We start from the raw sequence: 21,654 nt of genomic DNA on the forward strand, positions 1-21,654 counted from the left end.
ACGGAGATGTAATAAACGCGGCTTTTCATTTGTTTTCTTGCCCTTCCGCTCAGAGGTGTAAACCTTAACGGCAACCGCGTATAGGTCGGATCTCTGACGTACGCCGGGCGTGGCATCGCCGGGCGACGCTTAGACGGTACCATAATTCCTTCCCAAGTCTGTGCCACGACTGGTGCCTTGAGAGAGAGGCAGGTTCATGCTACAGGAAAGCGGGTGGCGTTGACGCCAGGCGACTTTGAGCAAGAAATACCTCGGAACTGTACGTTCCATCTGGTTTCCTCTATACAGGGTTTCGGAAATGATTCTTGGACCATGGCCGCACGTGTCGATGGCACAGAAAACCACGAAAGCGTTGTCGCGCTACCTCAAGTCGACAGGCCTTGGCGATACCGTGTGTGGACTCAGTGCGAACCTTTAAATGTGCGCGAAATTGTGCTCTCTCTATGTCCTCTCTCTCTTTTCATCCCTATACCCCTTCCCACAGTGCAGGGTAGCAAACCGGACGTGCGTATGGTTAACCTCCCTTCCTTCCCCCTTCCCTCCTCTCTCTCTCTCTCTCTCTCTCTCTCTTAACTTGAGCCAAACCTTAAAAATGTGCAAATGCTATGTAGCTGGACCGAACCAATGTAATGTTATTTGCTGTCGCTTGGAGACACTCAGATTATTTTTTGCATTCCGCTTAATTTTACAATCAGTCGTAATTAGTTAATAGACTTCTCAGTTACTATAGTTAGATGAAAAGTGTCAATGAGAAAATTGTAGAACAACATGAGAGTTTATGTGCAAGTTTGGATGTGGGGTTCTCCCCACGTTGACCCGCCGTGGTTGCGCAGTGGCTATGGTGTTGGGCTGCTGAGCACGTGGTCGCGGGATTGAATCCTGGCCACTGCGGCCGCATTTTGATGGGTGCGAAATGCGAAAACACCCGTGTACTTAGATTTAGTTGCGCCTTAAAGAACCCCAGGTGGTCGAAATTGCCGGTGTCCGCCACTACGGCGTGCCTCATAATCAGAAAGTGGTTTTGGCACGCAAAACCTCATAATTTAACCAACAGCAGCCTGTTGTCTTTCAAAAATGCTGCCTTGCAGTTACTTGAGCTGGGTGTTACGACCGAGTACCGACATCTCGCAATAGCATTGTAGAAGCGAAACTGATAACCACCTCAGTGAGATCAGTTTCCTCATCCCAACGTATATGGTCGAGAACTCGTTCCAGCAAGCGCGCACGACATTTGAACGCGGCACAAGAAAAAAAAAAATCTGAGCTAGCAATGTTGACTGTTTGAAACAGGTAATCCGGCATGTTGCCCGTTGTGTTTGACCTAGCGCTATCTTAATCTTACTTTAAACCTCCTAATCCGGCAACTGAAAGCTTTTAAAACAAATCTCGGACACTTTGACGTGAGTGCACGCCGTATACTCAAGGAAACACCGTCCTTATAAGTACTCGTGTTGTGTACAGATCCCATACTCTGTAGCTACGTTGAAGGCGTAAGCAAACACACGCTAAAAACACAGTAATATGGAGCCCCCCCCCCCCTATCCCCCTTTCTTCTTCGGATTTTTCGTGTGCATCTACCGGGCGCTGGAGAATCGTTCTCCTCTAACGACAAAGACCCCCACTGTCCAAGAAGATGCGAGCGAGTTGCAGCAGGCTTCAACAGAAACGCCCTGCAGTGCTCTTCGAGAAAGGGACCAATATGAAAACGGCTCTCCGTGCTCAGAATTTAAGGAGTCCCATCCGAGTGCCGACGTGGATTACAGGCTTTGCTTTCAACAGCGTGTAGATAACGATAAGCGTATATATTATATACGTGTTTCATCTGTACCCAGAGCAACGCCCCGGTGCAGATGCGCGGCCCGCGCTCCGGCGGTCCGGCCGCGAACGAGGCCGTGTTATCTCGGCATCTCCGGAGCGCTGGCATATGCTGCACCAACGAGACGTACACAGCAAAGTAAGGAACTCGCTTCTTCGACGGGTGTTGCAGGGCTTGTACGCGTATATCGCGATTCGCTTACCTATGCGACCCGCCCGAATCTTTCACTTGTGTGGTCGCTGACTGTACCTCCTCTCGCAAAGAAGAAGAAGAAGAAGAAAAGAAGGAGAAGGAGGAGTAGGAGTTGGAGGAGGAGGAGGAGGAGGAGGAGGAGGAGGAGGAAATAAGTCACCGCATTCATTCGGTTAAAATTTAAGCCGCCCTGGCCACACCGCAGTGCCAGTGGGCTCACGTGGGGAAAATAATCTCGCGTAGACGGTTCGATCGTCGAGGCGGTATACAGACACGGACCCGATACGCTCCTCGCAGTAAAGCGACAACCACTCGCACGCGGCGTATTTTTTTTTTGCGTATTTTTGGCGCTGCATCGACGTTCGCATTTGTCGCCGTTCGATGCCCGCGCTTCAGTCGGGGCTGAACAGACCGACTCCGCAACGAGTTTCGCTATACACCACCTCGGCCGCGAAGCGTGCCGGTAGTGTAGCGTAGTCCTCAGCGGGCTTAGCGGCAACTCTGCTAAGAACTATGTTGCGTTCGTATATACCACGAATGCATGCTGTAAACCTTATTCTAACACCCATGCGCGTGCTGGCCTAAGTGGGCGGCCTCCTTATTCCAGGGAACTGTGGCTTTCTGCCAACAGCCTGGGTTCACCAGCCGAAGCTGGTCGGCAAGTACACCAACTTTCAGAAGACCAGTGGGAAGTTCAGCTGACGTTCCAGGGAGGAGTGATTAAAATATCTTCTGCAATATGAGCAGGATTGATGACACGTACCGCCCGATTTCTTCCTAAATTTCAGTGAAAAAAACTAAACGATGGCATTCTCATCTGTCCTTTTACCTATAGAAACCGAGTACAGCAGGAAAACGTCGAGGACTATAGTGTCACCATGTCTCCTACAAGGCCCCCCTGCGCATGCGTTGCGTACGTGGTGAAATCGGTCTCGGATGTCGCTGTCAGACGGCGACCACTGTCAGTTCGGGTGACAGAAACTTTATTTGACAGGAAAATATTTTAAGGAGGGCCCCGCTGGCCTCTGCCGCCTGCCTGACCTGGCTAATTAAGGACTTGCCGAGTCGGAATGGGCGAGCTGTGCCTCCCACTGATCCATCGTATTATTATTGCTATTTCGCCTATGGGGGTGCTTAGTGCACTCCCATGTTACATAGGTTATAGGGCAGGTACGCCACCGCACCAGGGGCAGTTGGCCCTATATGCAGCGATTGGAACACATGGCGTTTAGCATTTTTAGACGGGGGAATACCCCGCTCTGCATTTTCCGCCAGTCGTCCCCGCTAGGTTGTGGGTGCGTTCAGGGGATAACTTGAAAACGTGATTGTAACCTTCCGTATGCAGCGCGGCTCGAGATAGACGCGTTGCATAAACGAGGGGGTCTCGTGGCATGCTGTCGCGATTTAAGACGGCGCCCTTTCAGGCGCCCGATTTAAGACGGTGCCCTGATTTAAGACGGCGCCCTGTCCGAAGGGGCGCTACGGCGCCCCTTCGGACAGCGCTTCACGAAACTTTCACGAAACGGCTTCACGAAACGGCTTCACGAAACGGCTTCACGAAACGATTCGTCGCAGCGGGTTGAGAGATTAGAAGGTCACTACGCCCGCTGGCCGATCGAAACAGGATGCCCAGGAAACTTCAGAGAGGAAGAAGCAGAAGATGACTAGCCTGAAAACTATACATTACCAAATCGCTTGAAATAATAAAGACTGTGCATTTCCCTACAGTGCCTTACCAGCTTTCCTAACGGCACTTTACTCCTTATAAAAAAGCGATCGAAATACGGACGTAAAGCATACAAAATTAAAAATAAGCCTTGAAAAAATTACTCGTTCTCCCGTAATCGAGAGTAGATGTAAGCATGAAATGGCAACCAGCAAAGCAGATTGGGTGGAGATGATACTAGCCACAATCTTAAAATGGGTGTAGTGCATGTTCGCAACGGCACACCCCACCACACCACACCGCACCTCGCCATACTGTGCGTGGTCCATATGGGCGCAATAGTTTTCTTCACATATATAGGACCTCATTGTAATTCTCGTCTTGGTCGAACAGCTATCTGTGGTGCGCCGGACGCGTCGCGGGCCTCACAGATCACTGGCGTTGAAGAGAGCGCAGGCAACTCTGTCTCAGTGCCGAAAGATGATAATCAAGTGTATACTGCGCTGTATCTGCCTTTTCAAACGTCAGTATTGGAAACGACAAATAAAACTTCAGCCTAACTAGAATTTACAGCTTGAGTGATATTGTGAACAAACATTAGGAAGAAATCGGAAGCAATATTTTTTGTAAGTTGTTTCGGAGTAACTTGAGTATGTAATGCAGTCCTGTACAAATGGGGGGGGGGGGGTAATCCCGTTCTCGCAACTTGCCTGGACGTTCTGCTGTGTCTTTTGGCTTAAGGTCACGTGAAGGTCGCTGGCAACGGGAGCTAAAAGTACTTTCATGCTTGAAAACCGCCACACTTACACGCAATCAAAATTTTTTTTACAACATTCTTCGCGCGATGCACAAAAGGGAGCAGGACCCTTACGCTTGCGCATAACCCGCGGTCACGAAGTGAGGCGTCACTGTAAATTTTTTTCGTTTGCTCATTCATGAATCACAGCCATTCTTTGAGAGGAAGCGTAAGCTCGGGTGCTCCTATCTAAATACATGTAAAAGGAGAATTCGTTTTTCTCGGCAACCACTGCACCAAATTTGATGAGGTTTGTTGCATATAAAAGAAAAACTTAAAATCTAGTGACTGTTGGTTTCGAATTTTCGATTTAGTTCGCCAATTTGTTATTAAAAAGTAGCAAAAATCGAACATTTTCAGAAAACGAAACTATGAAGTTTACAATGATGTGCATGTGCAATGATGAACAATGAAAAATGATATCATGTAATTATGTGAATTGCATCTAATAGTACGTCTAAAGCGGACAAAATTGATGTTACACATGGATCTCAAAAATTTTAGTGATATGGAAATACAACTTTTGGGGAACCATTGTGCACAACGTTACAAATTCACGTAAGATATATAATGGCATAACAAATTTGTTTGCTTCAAGCATATAGTGGATGCCGTTTACAGAACCGTGATATCTGTAACTGATGCAGAGCTAAGAATTTATAAAATTCGTGCTTCTATTTTTCAAACTTTCGAATGTTTGAAGATCTTTTTAACAAAATTCAGGCTCTAAATCAACAGTCAATACAATGTAACTTTCTGTCTCAACTGCAACGAATTTCGTTAAAACGGGCCCAGGGGTTATCTCAGAAAAACGTTTTTGCGTTTTACATGTGTTTGAACAGGCCGTGTCCGAGTTCGGCCCGAACCAAAGCTTCCTCTTAATACGATTCGATGTGTTTGATTACATGGTCATGTTCCTGGACGAAAGTCTGTGAGAACGGCAACCCTGCAGCGACTGCTAATGGAGCCGAATTGAGTAGGCGCTGCTAACTTTCTCTACCTTAACAAAGCCTCCATGCATGCTCTGGTTATTCTGCGTATTTGACCTATACATATAATTGTGATTAAAAGCGATCTTAAAATAAATGCGTCTTGTTAAGATTCTTCACTTTCTCTTTAGATCCTTTAAGCTATTATGATTGTTTCCGAGAGGAAAGCGAGAGCTGGAGGAGGAATGCACCTAGAGATGGAGAAGAGAATCGCGGGCCAGGGTACCAGGCGTGGCACCATCGAGAAAGAGTGTGTGTGTGTGTGTGATTGTCAAGAGGATGAGGTGCTATTTTCTGCAGATCATTACGGAGCAAGACTCAGCGCCTTGGGTAAGGGAAGAGGCCATAAAGAAGAAAGAAGGTCGAGGCGATTGCAGAGCCCGGTACCGCTAGGTACCGCTGTCAGAGGTAGCCATGCGGCTCATTCACAGTTTACACGACAGCCCCGTGTCCTCCAGGAACGTTATAAGGTGCCTGAAGGCGGAGCCGTGGTGCTGGCCGGGAAACAGCAGCTGGGATGCCGAGACCGCTTGGAGTCCGAGGCGTCTGACTGAGGCGTAAAGAGAAGACCTCTCTTTGGGGAAGGCGGGGCAGGAACAAAGTAGACGGTCGATTGTTTCGTCCTCGCCGCACGTTAAGCAGGCCGGGGATGAAGCCAGGCCTTTTCTGTACCTCCAGGATGCCATCGAGGAGCAGCCGATCCGCAGACGCAGCAGGAGAGACCACCCCTGCCATCAGGAAGTGGACAGGGGAGGGGGGGGGGGCGAGGCGACCGCTGCCGACGCGCCGATCCGGGTGGAGCGCTGTTAGGTGCCGCTGCAACGTGTGCCTTGTATAGTCTAAGGCTGTTACAGTGGTGCTGACTGGTACAGTGGCATGGTGTGCTGCCTTTGCCAAGGCGTCGGCCTCTACGTTGCCCTGGACGCCGACGTGAGAAGGAAGCCACTGTAGCGGCAGCTTCAAGCCACCCGAAACAAGGGCGCGAAGCTTTTCCGCCAGCAAAGCAACGCCAAGGCCGGCGGTCTCCGGTCGATGAAGAGTGAGGAGGACCACTTGCGGGTCGCAGAGGATCACAACCGAAGAATCCGGGGATCTTCCGACAGCATGTCTGCAGCCAGATGGAGGCCAGCCACCTCAGCAGCGGTTGAGCTTGCCGCGAAAAGCAACCAGCACGCTCCCGAGCGCCGAAGGGCAGGGATCGCGCAGGAGGCAGTGGCAAATCCGAAGTCTGCATGGACAGAGACGTCGGTGTAGATGTGCAGATGTCCGTCCAGCCGGTCCTTCAACAAGAATGCCGACGCCTGGTACAAGGCGCAGGATGGGGATCGCCTTTTGTGAGGCCCTCCAGCGTAGTAGAGACCTCCAATGGCTGATGATGTGGAGGAGGTGGCGGCGGGATGGCTAGCGTGGGAGGACTGCCGACAACATCCTCGTAAAGCTGTCACAAGCTCCCCAACGTGAGTGACGTCGGCTCCGCAACCTTAAAAGCAGAGCCGCGCTACCTGGGCCGCGATATAGCCTCTAAACATGATGGATGCCACGCTGTAGGAGCAGCAGGGACAGCTTTCCAAGTCTTTGCCTCGGCTAGAGTGGTAGCGATGTGCGAGGTCCCTGGCAAGCCAAGAATCATCCGGATAGCTTTGCGGTGCCCTAGCTCCAGGCGGTCTGCGTGAAACCGTGGGAGGGCCACGAGAGGGAATGCATAAAGAAGCCTTGACGTAGCCGCAGTGGTGTATAGACGGATACATCATTGTGGTGTGCATCATCTGCCGCGGAGCTGCAGACGGCGCCAACTGCCCTTTGGACCTTCTGCACTTGAGCGATGAGCGCCTTGGCAACTGGCGTCCACGAGAGCCGGTGGTCTATCTGCAGGCCCAAGTACGTCACAACCCGCTTCCATGGTGTGCGGTTGCCACCCAGCACTTTCGGGACTGCTCGTCGGCGTATGGCCAAGCTGCGTTTACGATACGGAGAGGCCCAGTGTCCAGAAGTTGGAAACAACTTCGTTCAGGGCTCGCTGCAAAGCAGCACCAAACGGCTGGAAGGCTTCTAGTGGGACCCCGAGTCCACAGAGCCACATCATCAGCGTATACGGAGATGTGGACGATATATTGTAGGTCTGCTGGGATGGCATACGGAAGAGGAGCCAGCGCCAAGTTGAAAAGGAATGTACTTGGGACGGATCCCTGCGGGTCTCCAGAACAGACTGCCGGTGGGGAACTCACAGTCTTTCCCATCCTTACGCAAAGGGAGCGCCCTGTGAGAAAGGCCGGGACGAAACGCCGGAGACATCCCGTAATCCCAAGATCGTCCACAGACCGCTCAATGACCGGGTAAGGCAAGCCATCAGAGGCGCTTTACACATCAAGAAGCACAAGGAGTGCCACTTCGCGAGAGCCTCTGGTGCCCTCCAGGGATGATACGACGTCCGCGATGGAGTCGGCAATCCACCGTTGGCGACGGAACCCAGTGTGCTGTTCCGAGAAGAAGTCGAAAGCTCGTGAGATCCACTCGAGGCACGCCAGTGCTATACAGACTCCAACACCTTGCAGATTGCTGAGGTGAGGCATACGGGCCTGTAGGAGGAGAGCGCCTTAGCAGACTTTCTCGCTTTCAAGACTGGCACAACGGCAGCCATCAGCCATGCCTCTGGAAGGCAGCCGGACTGTCAGATGTAGTCTAGCAGCCTGTCCTCCTGGTGAGCCAGGTTCCGCAGCATTTGAAATAGGATACCGTCCAACCCCGGTGCAATATGTCGCTTCGTGCGGCTCGAGAGCGGGCAAGAGCTTGTGGCTAGTGATTGGCTGGTCGCACAGGGCCCCAATCGGCTCCAAGGAAGGGCGGTGGCTCAGCAGGCAGCAGGGAGTTCTGGTTTGGGGACTGCTCCGGTCCACCGGTGGAACAAGAGTCGGCCGGGCAGCACCTGTATGAGAACAGGTCCTGAATAAGTCCAGCAAAAGGCGAGGACTTGGTGTGCCCGGGAGATTCCAGAAGAGAGAGAAGGGGAAACTTAGTAGTGCAAATAGTACATTGCCTAAATGCTTGAAATAATAAAGACTGCATTTCCTTATAGTGCCTTACTGTCTTTCCTAATGACACTTCACACTTTATAAAAATCTAGAAATGAAACGTACAAAATAAAGGAATATGCCTTAAGAAGACCGCCACACCTACACACAATGAAATAATTTTTTAAGCATTCTACGCGCAAGGCACACAAATGTAATAGCAACTATACGCTTGCGCGTAACCCGCGTTCGCGAAGTGAACCGTGACTAAGTTTTGTCGTTAAATTGTTCATGAATTGCGGCGGCTGTCTGAGGAAGAACAGCCATAACGCAAAAGCCATACTTTTAAGGCATTTGGGGAACGACTTTGGAAGACTGCTAATGTAACGAAGTCACGCAAGCGCTGCTAACATGACTTCATGTTGAAAAGCCTCCGCGCTTGCTATGGTTACTCTGCGGATTTTTTCTTCATATACGATCATGACTTTTTTTATTTCATCATTTCATCATTCATCATTAGTACAGAAGGAGGTCCCGGAGTTACAAGAACTGTCAGGGGGACCTCCCATTAGTAATTTAACATTGCATGAATTAATACATTTTGGCAACATAGCAGCGACAGACATCAGAAAACACAAAGTTAATGAAAAAATAAACAAATACAAAAACTTGCTTACAATAATTGAAGTTCAAAACACAAGCAAATGAAACCGATACAACGTATGAATAAATAAATATGTAGTAATTGACACGTTATGGAAACATAGGAATGACATGTCAAAGAACACGGGGTTAATGTAACAGATAATTAGAAATAAATATATGCTTACAATACGCAAAATACGAATGTTATATAGACTATGCGACGAAAAATTTGAAATGCCTAAGAAAGGATAAAAAAGAAGACAAAGGAAGATATAGAATAACGAATAAAAGGCTGTCGATACAATAGGTAAGTACAGAATCATTGAAAACTGGGAAATAGATTTGTACACAATATATACTTATAGTAATGAATCAGTAGCCAGTAGTGTCGTTAGTAAATATTTCTTCGTCTCTCTCCTGAATGTTAACGTTGTGCGGCAGGCTTTAATATGGGGTGGTAGTTTGTTCCAGTATTTAATGGCCGTAAAAAGGGAAGTAAACATTCCATAATTTAAAGTAAAAAATTGTTGTTAGAGGAAAATCTCGTATTGTTAATGTTGGTAAGAGCAGAGTTATTAAATGCATCTAAAGTTATTTCATGATTTAGTGTGCGGTATATTAGTAAAACCAATTTGAGCTGGAGCATGTAATGTAATGGTAGTATTTTTAAGGAACTGAAAATTGGTACTGCATGTGACATGTAACTAGAGAAATTAATGATCCTCAAGGCTTGATTTTGTAAATGTTGTAGATGTATTATGTGCGAGCAATATGTGTTTCCCCAAACTGAGATGCAGTATTGCAAGTGACAGTGAATAAATGCGTAATAAAGTGAAGTTCTAACGTTTTCTGGAAAATACGAGCGCGTTAGGATTAGTACTCTTATTCCAAAGGCAATTTTTTTTTAGACCATGTCAGCATGCAAGTTAAATTTAAGTTGGGGGTCAAGTTTGACGCTAAGGAAGACAACTTCAAGTGCAGGTGGGAGAACGTGAGTTTGTAAGACGAGCGGTGGCGCGGGCGCGATGACGCGTTTATGTGTATGAAAAAGCATAAACTGAGTTTTAACATGAGAAGCAGCCTTAAAATAAATATGTTCTGATGAGATTCTTTATCTTCTCTTTAGATCCTTTAAGCTAATGTCACCGAAATCAAAGTACGTATATGCGTTACGCCTTATATTTACACTTTTAAAAGTTCTAAATATGGACATACAACTTACAAAATAAAAAATAGGCCTTGAAAAAAAACCGTCACACTTACACACTACCAGAGCATTTTTAAAACATTCTACGCGCTATGCACAAAAAGGGAATATCACCTATAGACTTGCGCGTAACCCACTTTCACAAAGTAAAACGTCACTGTAACTTTTTATATATTGTGAATATCGAAGGTTTCTCCGTGTTGTAAAAAGACACATAGACACTGATTTAATTTCTTTTTCAACTTTTCAAATACAGTTTAACTATTTTAACAAAATTAGACCCTATAGCCTAAAGATAAAATATTGCCATGCATAACACGAGAAAAAATGATTTTTGTTCATTTCTTACTTTTCTTTCTTTACAAGGCAGACAGACCTCACATGAGTGAGCCAATTAGCCTTATTTTCTGAAAAAAATAAATAGTTGCTTAACGGGCCAGTTATGCGATTCAGAGTACGGCTATATGTATACTGGTATCGTAGTACAGGCTGTCTTGTCGCTCGTATGTTCTATCTAACGCGGCTATCTGCAGTCGTATCAACTCTCACAACCACATCGCAACATTTAATTCTTTTGTGCTCCCCGAAAGGTGCCGTCACGAGGTGAGTAAAAATACTCTCATAAGGAGTAAGCTGTGCAGCATTTCTTTTTTTATTTCTGTGACAGTACGGAAAAAATTCATCAACAGGAAATGTTAATGAAACTACAGGAAACGTGAGAAACAGGATACACGTCACTAAGATTGCGATACCTTTCCAGCTTATATTATACTTTTTTTTTACTATATGCGTATTTCAAGTGTGCCCAGTGCGCGTATTGCGTCACAATACCCGCTCTCGTTAATACAGAAAGTTTATTAATAAGTGAACGGGTTAGCACAGCGACAGGCTTTGTACATATATAGTGCAAGCGTACCAAGACGAGCAATGAGGCAGGCGTGAAAGGATCAAAGACCATGATCGCTGCTTTCGAACGTGGTAGAAGAATGAGATCGTTTCGTTCGCTGCGCGCGCGACTGCCCGACGTGGGAACAAGCAGACGAGAGGGAAGTGTACATCTATCTTGCTACGGCATACGAAGTAAAAAACAAGAACGCGCAGACATACGGTGTATATGTTTTATTATTTCACTGGAGGACGCTCGCATTTGGCGGCGCCTCCAGGGAAACAAATATACATCACCATATTGGATCTACTTAACTCAGACGAGGGACTATAACGATGCCCTCTGCAAAATTTGTAAGGAGAAAGGTACGCTAGACCATGTAGTAAAGACCCCTGGCTCCCCAGGGGTCAAGGAAAAGATTGACAGTAGAGAAGCCCAGGAGGCCTTGCTCCAGAGCGAGGCTGAAGACGACCAGCGTGGAGCAATCCGCCTGGCAATTGAAGCCGTGAAGACTCGCCGTCCTCAACGCGCGGGGACTGCTTCGTCCCCCCCCTCCCCCCCTCCTACCTGCGTGTAGGGTAAGAGTCGGGCACCCCAGCTCGGTGGAATAATAAAATTTTCAATCAATCAGTTATTATTTCGCTAAACGTTAATTCGTCAACTGAAGCAACATATTAAACAAATAACTAATGTTGCCTCTAATAACTCTTGAAGTCACGTGTCACTACGAGCAACGTCACAGCACCGCTGTGTACGTAGGCACACCTGCGCGATATATACGTCGACTCTCCGACTGGGAGCGTGGGGCCCGCGAGGAGAAGGGCAGACGGCATTTGGTCTGAAATGTAAGCTCTTTCCGCGGCGCGTACAGGGATGTAATACTTAGCAGACAAGATTGTGAGCACGCATTGTATGCGCTGCGCTTGTCAGCTCAAAATGACCAGACCTGGTGAGGGGCCCTTCGAAAGATTGCGGGTGCGGAAAGAGTGTCGGCTTCGAATGCACTTTCCGATACCCTCGACACAAGCGGCACACCGAAGCGGTTTACAATTTGTTTTCCTTGAAAGACGTCGACACTAAGGCGACGGACAATTTGCCTCGATGTGTAGGCGATCTTTTGTGTCCGTTGACGACAGAGGCATGGAAAGGTTAGACGTGGTAGGTGCACGCTTACGCGATTGCGTCTGGTCGTCACACGATTACGTCTGCTCGTCGAATGAACTCCGCAAACCCGCGCTCTAAGCGGTCCCTTACAGTAGCGAGGCGTCGACTCAGCACTAAACACCCCTAATTCCTACCCCGGGCCATCCCGAAGAACGACGTTCGGCAGGCTGTGTATAATCACCGTGCATGCAAATCACCAGCCACGTGCGTTGACTTTTTTGCAGGGTTTCCCGGCGGACACTGTCATTTCGGACACGCATACAACCGTCGAAACTGCCTTCCATTAGGCTATTGTTTCAATCCAAACTCCTCTATTCGATGATGACTTGACTTTGATGGAAACTGCAGGGTGGCGTTGTGCGTGTGTCGGCGAGTGGAACATGCATGGGAGTCAATCTGTGGGGCCTCGCATACCGGTTTAGCGCTGTTACTTTTCGAAACATGAAATACCTTTACCCGTTACACACACACACACACACACACACACACACACACACACACACACACACACACACACACACACACACACACACACACACACACACACACACACACACACACACACACATATATATATATATATAAGAAAACGCCTTAGAGCTGGCTAGAGGACGTGAATGGTCACTCCACGCACAATCGTGCAGGCCAAGATTGTTTGTCAGAAGCGAAAGCACTAATGAAAAATAATGATGGTTTATCATTAAAACGTGTCGCATACATCTTGAAACACTTCTTGTTGGACCTTTGCTGCAAATGTGAGTAACGTGCGCGAACTGTTGCAGTGACATGATTGTTTGCAAATGAAACATCTGGGTCTTAGCTCGCGGTGCCAGTACGTCGTCTTGTAGAGCGTAAAGTTATTTCATTTTTTTCTCAACATAGTTTACATCAGGCACATGTTGTCAAATGGCGCTGGATGGTTTCTTTCGAAGTGCAATGGGGCATGAAATATTCGATTTTCTCGTACCTATGTTCCTGTAGAGAATTCACGCATGGCGTCCACGTTTCGCAAGCTGGACAAAACTCACTGAAGAATAACAAAAATTCTTCGTCTGTTCTGCTGCAGTAATAAGCTTATGATTATTCTGAAGATACAAGAAATGAGGCTGAACTAAATTTAGACGGACGGAAATGATTGGGGCCTTAAAGGGCTATCCTGATTCAAATTACTGCGTCATTCAGTAACAAATAATGTTATCCTTTCTCGCAAATTTTCAGATGAAATTTTGTGTGTGTGTGTGTGTGTGTGGTCAGTTGCTTCATTCGCCCTCATACGTGGCTAATCCCCCATAGCGAATATGAGCCATGAGAACGAGAACACTACGAATACTCGAACATTCAAGTCTTCGGACCAACGTGTATACTGTGGTACCGCGTCACGGGGTCCAGCCTTTCCATCGCGATATTTGTTGCGCTTATTGCTATGATTCCATGCCGGACATCTCTGTTCGTCGCCAGCGTCGTGGCAGGATCGAAGGAGGACGTCTGCTATTTCCTGGGCAGCGCGTTGTTCGAACCGCTGTCGGGGTGGTCCGCATGCCCTGGAACGCGCTCGACGAAGTTTTAAGAGCGATACATCCGCGTTGTACGTACGTCACAGCAGGGTTCTCCACTCTGCACCGGACTGCTATACTCTCGGTCCTCTCTTTGTTCGGAGACGTATCGCCAACCAAAACAGCGTCCTGCGAAAGTACGAGTTGGTTCTTCGGCGCCTTCTGTCGTGCTGTGAAGCCTGAGGCGCCTCGACACCATATACCGGCACACGCCAAGCCTAACTACCCATCTCCTCCGCCCCCCCACCCCCATACTCCTTCCAAAAGAATTTCAGGCTTAATGCAATCCATTACGCGACCCATGCCTTGTACCCGCGCCGAATCCCTTTCCTTCCGGTTCGCCGAGAACTACACACACACTCGACCGGCTACGAGCTCAAAAGCTCGCAAATCACGGCCGCGCGCGAGTGCCAACGAGCGCGCATCTTTCCGATGACCTCTCTTGTCCTGGTATGTCGGAGAGTGCCGTCCCCCCGTCGCGTCGCCGATGTCTCAAAAACTTATCCCACCCCCGCCCTTCACTCTGCTCCCACCCGTCTCGGGAGCAACTCTGGACCCTCCACAGGGTGGCACGTGCCAAGTTGAAAGTATATTGACAAGTCCCTCTTGTAGAGTCTCTTATCAGTTCCCGACTCTTTTAAGTTCACGTGCGCGGGCTGCCGCGTGCCTGGGAGCAGGCCTCGGACCGTCAACTGCGCGAGCATCAGATCCCGAAGCCTCCCCCCCCCGCTTGGCTGTCCGCTCTCCCTCTCTTCCGCGATCGGAGACGTATTGCCGCTGGAGCCGCGTCTCTCGCGGGGCCTACGCGGCGGGCGCCAGTCAGATATACGTATACCGGGCTCGCTGTCAACCGGACCACCCGCGTGGGGGGGCGGCGCAACAGCAACGGCCTCGCGTTGTTTTCGGTTCGTTTATGTTTATCTCTCTCTCTCTTTCTTTTTTTTGTCCTGCTTTGCTTTCTTCCTTCTCTCGATAACGAGGAAGCCTCGGGCCCCTGAGGAGAAACGTAGCACGACGTCCCGCGAACTTCGCGTGCGCGCGCGCTTGAGTTCAGTGCAGCGACGTTCGCCATCGTGGACCTGTTTGCGCTCCGCGCGCTAGAGGGGGAAAAAAAATAATAAGGAGTGCCGTTTTTTGCTTCCCTCCAGAACGTGTATACGACGTAGAACAACCTACGCAGTCGACCAGTGCCATTCCGACGACTATATTACGCCGTAACTTCCTCGGCTTCCTTTTTGGCGGACACTAATATGGGAACGCGATAATTGGTGGTGGGGGAACTGCCGTTGTTTTAAGCGACGACCGTATACAACGTCTAACTTCGTTCCCTGGACAGCCGGTCGCTGGAAGGCGATACATGAAATTAAGAGCGTTATCGGCACACTTAATTTTTTTTTTTGGCGGAACTTTCGTGATTGGTGTTGTTCTTAGTGATGAGGGCGAGGTAAAGTGTTTTTTCTTTTTTTTTTTCACGCACCTCCAGTTCGTTTTCTCACCAGCGATTCATATGCAGTAGAGCTGCAATCACAGATAGCATATATATATCCTGGCGCCGTCGGGCGTCGGCCCGTTCACTTAGCGCCGCACGAAGACGAGTATTCCCACTTCTAAATGTGCTCCCCGCGATTACCGCGATAAAAGCGGCAGCCCCCGGGGTGCGCCTTTTGGCCGTGAATGCGTCACTGTCATCGAGCGATGTAAAACGGACCCGCCGGCACCGGAAGACGACGCACCGGAAACGGGCTCCGCGTGGTGTAACACATTGAAGTGTTTCGAGATGAAGAATCACAAAGACGATGTAAGTAAGGCCTGAGCGGGGCTTGACTTTCAAGAGCACAAAGGTGGTGCGTTGCACTGCTATACCGCGCCATCGCGGTGCTTCAAAGGTCGACGACAGACTATACGCCTTGCGTTAAACAAAGCATACCGCGAACATCCGTGCCACTTGCTTTCAAAGTGGTCAGTCGGACGGTTACAGACTACGCGGACAAAGTAGGGGCTCTTTAATCGTACATGTTGTGAAAATTCACTCATGCACCGTATCCTTTCACACACACACACGGACACACACACATTAGCAAGGTATAACAGCAATAGTGATTGACACGCGGGAGGTCTCGCGCATGTCATTGTCTTCGGAAGGCCTCGTATGATGCTTGTCGGGGGTAGAATGTTCGTAAGAGGTGCACACGACAGATATGCAAGCACATTTAACGCTTGTATCACGGTGGCACACACCTATTATGGCGGAGTGGCCAAGAACGGGCCCAATTTGTACATTCGGGCACGTACCTAGTGTGACATATACCCAGAGGCGCATGCCAAGTAACCAGAATTCTACTATAAGCGAGGAAACGACAACGAACGCCACCCCAGTGAAGAGGCAAAGAAAGCTTCGCTTTGAAAATCTAGGTATATACACATATAGTTGTGACAACTGGAGCCAACATCGGCGTCTACGAATAACAATGCATTGTTGTGAAGGTGTCGGTTTCATAACATACGCATGTAGGTGAATTCTGATCGAGGTATACTGCGTCTGGCATGACTGGGAAGATATTAACACGGACGGCGTCAGCCGCCACGAACGAATGACCTATGTTTCGAAACGACATATTGCATGGTCGACGAAACATGTAGCACACACTATCTGACGCAAAGTGAAAGTAATTGTATAAGTGTATAAGAAGTGAGCAAGAAGTGTGTAAAAGCACTACTTGCTGTTAGCCTTCCGAATCACAGACTTTCAGCGGCATATATAGGTTAACTGTCAATTTCTTACAAAGCCCCAGGCCCCGGGCCCGCATTGGTGACTACAGCAATGACAAACACAATCAGCCTATAAATTTTGAGAAATTATACGCAAAATTACGAATTAACCGGAACAGCGAATCATCCGAGTTCAAGTTATTGGAAGCCGGCCGTATATGTTGCTCATACTCATTGTTTCGTTGCCTAATGGTCGTCGACAAACGTTATTAGTACATATATTGCGAGATCTGTCAAAACCAGTAGATTGACGAAACGGTACATGGTCGTTTTTATGAACTGCGTGGACCAGACAGGGTTGGTGTCAAGAGCGCGGGTAACGCGGTTCTTGTCTCTTCTACGCTGTTCAGAAAGAGCAGCGATTACAAGTTCTTCCAGCTCCCTCGTCCTTAATTCCACAAAGCCGGAGAGGCTCTGCGACAGCTTGGCCGTATAAGTTCTTCTGCGCAGCTTGTGAGCATTTCATGGCTAAAGAAATGTACCAGAAGTGTATTACGAGGCTGTCAAGCCAACAGGTGTGTGATTGTAATGCATGGTACGGAAATGCATGCATACAAGTATAGACACAAGTATAGAACGAAGAGGACAACTGTGTGCTAGTGTTGGCAAGTTGCACTGCGGTCTTTCCGTTCCATGAATCCATTTGAACTTGTTCAAGCTTCGTCCGGAAGCAGCGTCAGCTGCTAGTCGTGTGCTGTTGTAGTATGGCATCCGCCTTTCTTCCTGCTCGTGAACTGCTCTTCTATATTTCGAATCCCAAACCGACTAGACTAGTCAGCGGCGCAGCAAGTGATGCGGTTTCCAATAACCCGAAACTCGAATTCAAGCGGATGTTTTAAATGCGTGCTTGCTTGCTCGTTGGCCCTCCTGGGCCCGTCCGTCGGATTGGAGGGAACGTCGAATTAACCGATTTTGTTTCACTACAGCCCAAGGAAGCTCTTCTACGATCCCAACGTCTGTCCACATCAACGTCTTTGCGTGGGTCGTCCTCACTGCAGGATCTGCTGAATTCAAGCGGATCTTCTAAATGTGCGCTCGCTTGCTCGTTGGCCCTCTCGAACCCGCCAGTCGGACTACACGGGAGGTCGCATTAACCGACTACGTTCAACTGAAGCCGAGGTCGGCTCAGCTACGATCCGATCGTCTGCGCGCGTCGACGTCCTTCCGTGGGTCGTGCTCACTCCGGGACGCCGCTGATTGGTTGTTCGGTCGCACGTCGCCGGGGAGGGCAGCGGCAGCCTTTGGCCCGCGCTGCGCGCAACTTCCTCGCGGCGGCGGCGGCGGCGGGAAACCGCGCTGAGTGAGCGAGCGGGACTGTCGCGGTGGCGGGGCACATCGAAGAAGAAGGAGCTCCGGCGGCGGCCGACATGTTTGTCTGTCGCGCGAAGGGGAAGGGACAAAAGGGGCCAGGCGACCACCCACGACGCCGACGGAGAGCGCAGTTTTATGGCGCAGTAATTACGGGGCGCCTTCGCTGCGGTCGTTACACGTGTCGGGGCGGCGTGCACGCGACGCCACCACCGCCGTGCCTGCGGAGAAGAGCTTGCGTCGGTTGCGCCACGCCGGCGGCAGCAGCGTCTGCGCCCCCCCCCCCCCCTTACCCCCACCGACGCGCGCGCCGAACCGCCCAGGGGCCACCGACGGCAACGCGATATCGGCGTATATCGATACCGGCGCCGCAAGAGAAAAAGAGGAAAAGCTCGCATAGCGTGTGTACTATCTTGAACGCAGTGAAATGAGGCGGTCGGGGCCTATCGGCTTCGGAGTAAACGATGCGGCGAACGCTGCCTCGAGTGGCCGTCGGAATTAGATGCCCGAGATGCGTCTGCATTAGTCGGCGCCAAAGTGCGGCGATATCAAACGCCAATGGAACACGTTGGATATGCAGTCGGACCGACCGAAGCGAATTGGGCCGATATGAAAAAATGGCTGTGGCTTAGGTAAGGTTAAGCCCAGGATGCGAAGCATACTAGCCTTTATTTTAGTTGTTGAACCACTGTTTAGCCTGGTGAACTGCTGTTGCTTGGCTATATTTGGTTCGGCTAGACGAAGAAACAACTCATGCATTACTGCTTCGCCTTCAACAGTGGAACGCGACAGCGTTCCCGTCGACCCGCCAAGGGGTGTAAGACAATGAGCTACAGGGCAGCGACTGCGCGCCCCGCATTGGACGCGGTGAGCGTCGAGCAAAGCAGCGTTCGGCGCGGCAACTAAATGTGCGCCTGAGCAAGAGACGCACGCCTTAGAAACAGCTCGTTTCTAAGGCAACACCGCATTCACTAGAGGCGCTTTTGTACCGCTTTGAAGCATCGTACTCGTGGCTCAGTGGTAGCGTCTCCGTCTCACACTCCGGAGACCCTGGTTCGATTCCCACCCAGCCCGTCTTGCAAGAGTTGAGCCAAAGCCACTTCTCCTCTGTCGTGACGTCACGGTGTCACGTGGTTTCAAGGCGACACCGCCGCGCCTGAGGAGCTGGGTTGAGCTCTCGTAATATGCTTCGCATAAAAAATCACTGGAGCGGGACGAAAGTGCCTTCGGACTGGCCGGAGATAATGCCGTGCCGTGAAACCCGCTGGAACATGCGCGTGTCCGGTCTCTTCTCTCCTACTTTGTATCCGTCCTGTCGCGCTTCCTGTAATCTGTGAATTCGCATGGCCTTGTCCACTTATCTGCTTTTCTGAAACGGGTTAAGTAACCCTTTACGCCACTCGAACCTTATGGGTTGGTACTAAACACGCTGCAACGTATTCGTGCCTGCAGGCTGGCTGAAGATTATGCCACAGTGTGAAATCCACGGAAACTTATCGTTTCTGCACTCCTCGGCGGCCATGCACTAGGCCAGCTCCTGAGGATCTCTTCGAGTTTTCAGGCATGCATACGCCTACACTGCATTCAAAGATGGTCGACGAAAAGGCCGATCATCCGACCTTCAACGATGCAGTGGACGAGCGTTTTTCCGCACCGCCCCTTCTTGGATGCCATCCAGAAGACGGGCCTCAGCCGTGTCGAGGTATGCCGTAAGGCGTACTGGCGTAGTAGAACAATAAAGAGCACGTGTTACAAATTCTTTGAACTAGCTAAAGCGAATGCTATATGAAAGCTACCAAAACACGGTGAAGGAGCCGTCAACAGCACAGACTTCAGCTAACAACCCGCTTGAAGCTGCCAGATAAGGATCCCATAGGAATCCCGTGCTTTCACACCATCACTGGAGTGAAGCGTGTTTGAAAAAAAATAAATAAATAACTTCCACTTGGAAAACTTGCATATACTGAACCGAGGAAATCATATGTTGCCTTTGAAAAAGACAAGTCCACTTGTCGAAACGTTGGCTACCACTTTTACCTTGTCCTCGTTTTGCTCATCACACGTACACGCAATGCGCTTGTGTATGTGTTCATGTATTGCACATACTGACTCCACGTTGTTCCGTAGGTGCATAGAAGACAGTTGCAGCTTCCCTCGCTTCTAAACTAAGGTGAGGCCACAATTATACGAGCTTTCTGAAAAAAAAAAAACTTGGGTTTCACATGCCAAAACCACGATTTGATTATGAGGCAAGCAGTAGTGGGGTACGCCGGATTAATTTCGATCTTTAACGTGCCCCCCGTGCACGGGACCGGGTGCTTTTGCATTTCGCCCCCATCCAAATGCGGCCCCCGCGGCCGAGATATGATTCCGCGACCTCGTGCTTAGCAGAGCAACACCTTAGCTGCCAAGCCACCGCGGCTGGTATGGTTATACGAGCTGCCTTTGGGGACAAAGCCTATACGTGAGCATTTCTCGGCAGCAGGGAGTAGCTTCTGAAACTGACATTGTGAAGATGAGGTCCGGACTATTCATCAGAAGGTCAACGCACGTCTGTGCAAACCGGCAGCTCTTGTGGTAGATGAGCGCACAACGAAATGACAATTAACAGTCGTCGACAGACACTACCGACACTGGCGATGGGCCGAGACAGAAAGAAAGAGTGGGTTTCTACGGGAAGGAAATTGAAGTTCTCTCCTCGAAGTTTATTTCAGAATGTTTCGCAGATCTTGAACAGCCGTTTTTCGTCGCTCTATAGTAGTGGACACAAGTAGCTTCAACGTTTCACTAAATATATAGTGGCGGGCTACTTGGTTTGAAGCTATTGTTCTAAAGGCAGCGCACTTGGTGAAATATATGGACGGACACTAAATCGCACAAAGGCGAGTGTTTTCTTGCCACTGGTCTCTACGACAAAGGACTATAAGTAAGAACTTGATTTCTTCCCCCCCCCCCCCCAGTACTTTCTTTACACGCGTCAGCGAATTACTTGAAACTGCACTTGGGGTGGAGTAGTAGTTCGTAGACGAATTTTTTTATTGGAGGAGAGCCTATGGAGTAGCCGACTGCTAGACACAGAGAGAAAAAAAAAAATATTATTAAAGAAGTAAGAGACAAGAGAAGCCATGTAGGTGGCGGGCCTAATTTACACCTCTTGTATTGCGCTGACGTATATATAGATGGCCTTCCTTTGAACGAGGAGTTTTCTTGGAAAAAAGCGTACATTGATAGTAATGATCTAGCGCCCGCAACCCAGATAGGCAGCTGTATTGTAAGGTGGATAGTCTCGCACATGTCCATAGCCAGTGGCACTCTGAGGCTAGCTCGTTCCTGTATACATAGCTTTTATCGTAATTTTTCATTGAAGTTTCTGACAGTAAGTTCTGACCTTAGATCATGTATTTCGTAGGTCTTGGCACGGTATTTTACATACACTTTGGCGAAATCAAGCTCCACAAAAAAAAATAGAAGGACCGGTTGCGAAGCCGCAATTAGCAGTAATTAGCTTTCATGTAAAAGATAATATGTGAGAGATAAGATATTAATCACGTGTCAGTACGTCCAAGCCAGATGGGTCTCTTGTCTCCAACTGGTCTTTCGTTTAACTAACGTTCTAAACCTATTTATGTTGACAAGGATTGATTGATTGATTGAT

General features: G+C 49.2%; 1 protein-coding gene across 1 annotated transcript in view; it reads right to left on the reverse strand.

Annotated features, from left to right (window-relative positions):
• Positions 1-21,654, reverse strand: part of LOC135897172 (leptin receptor gene-related protein) — a 416,125-nt gene that overhangs the window by 63,341 nt on the left and 331,130 nt on the right. The gene's annotated exons all lie outside the window — the stretch shown is intronic.

Source organism: Dermacentor albipictus, chromosome 9, assembly GCF_038994185.2.
Source record: "Dermacentor albipictus isolate Rhodes 1998 colony chromosome 9, USDA_Dalb.pri_finalv2, whole genome shotgun sequence".
Lineage (NCBI taxonomy): Eukaryota > Metazoa > Arthropoda > Arachnida > Ixodida > Ixodidae > Dermacentor > Dermacentor albipictus.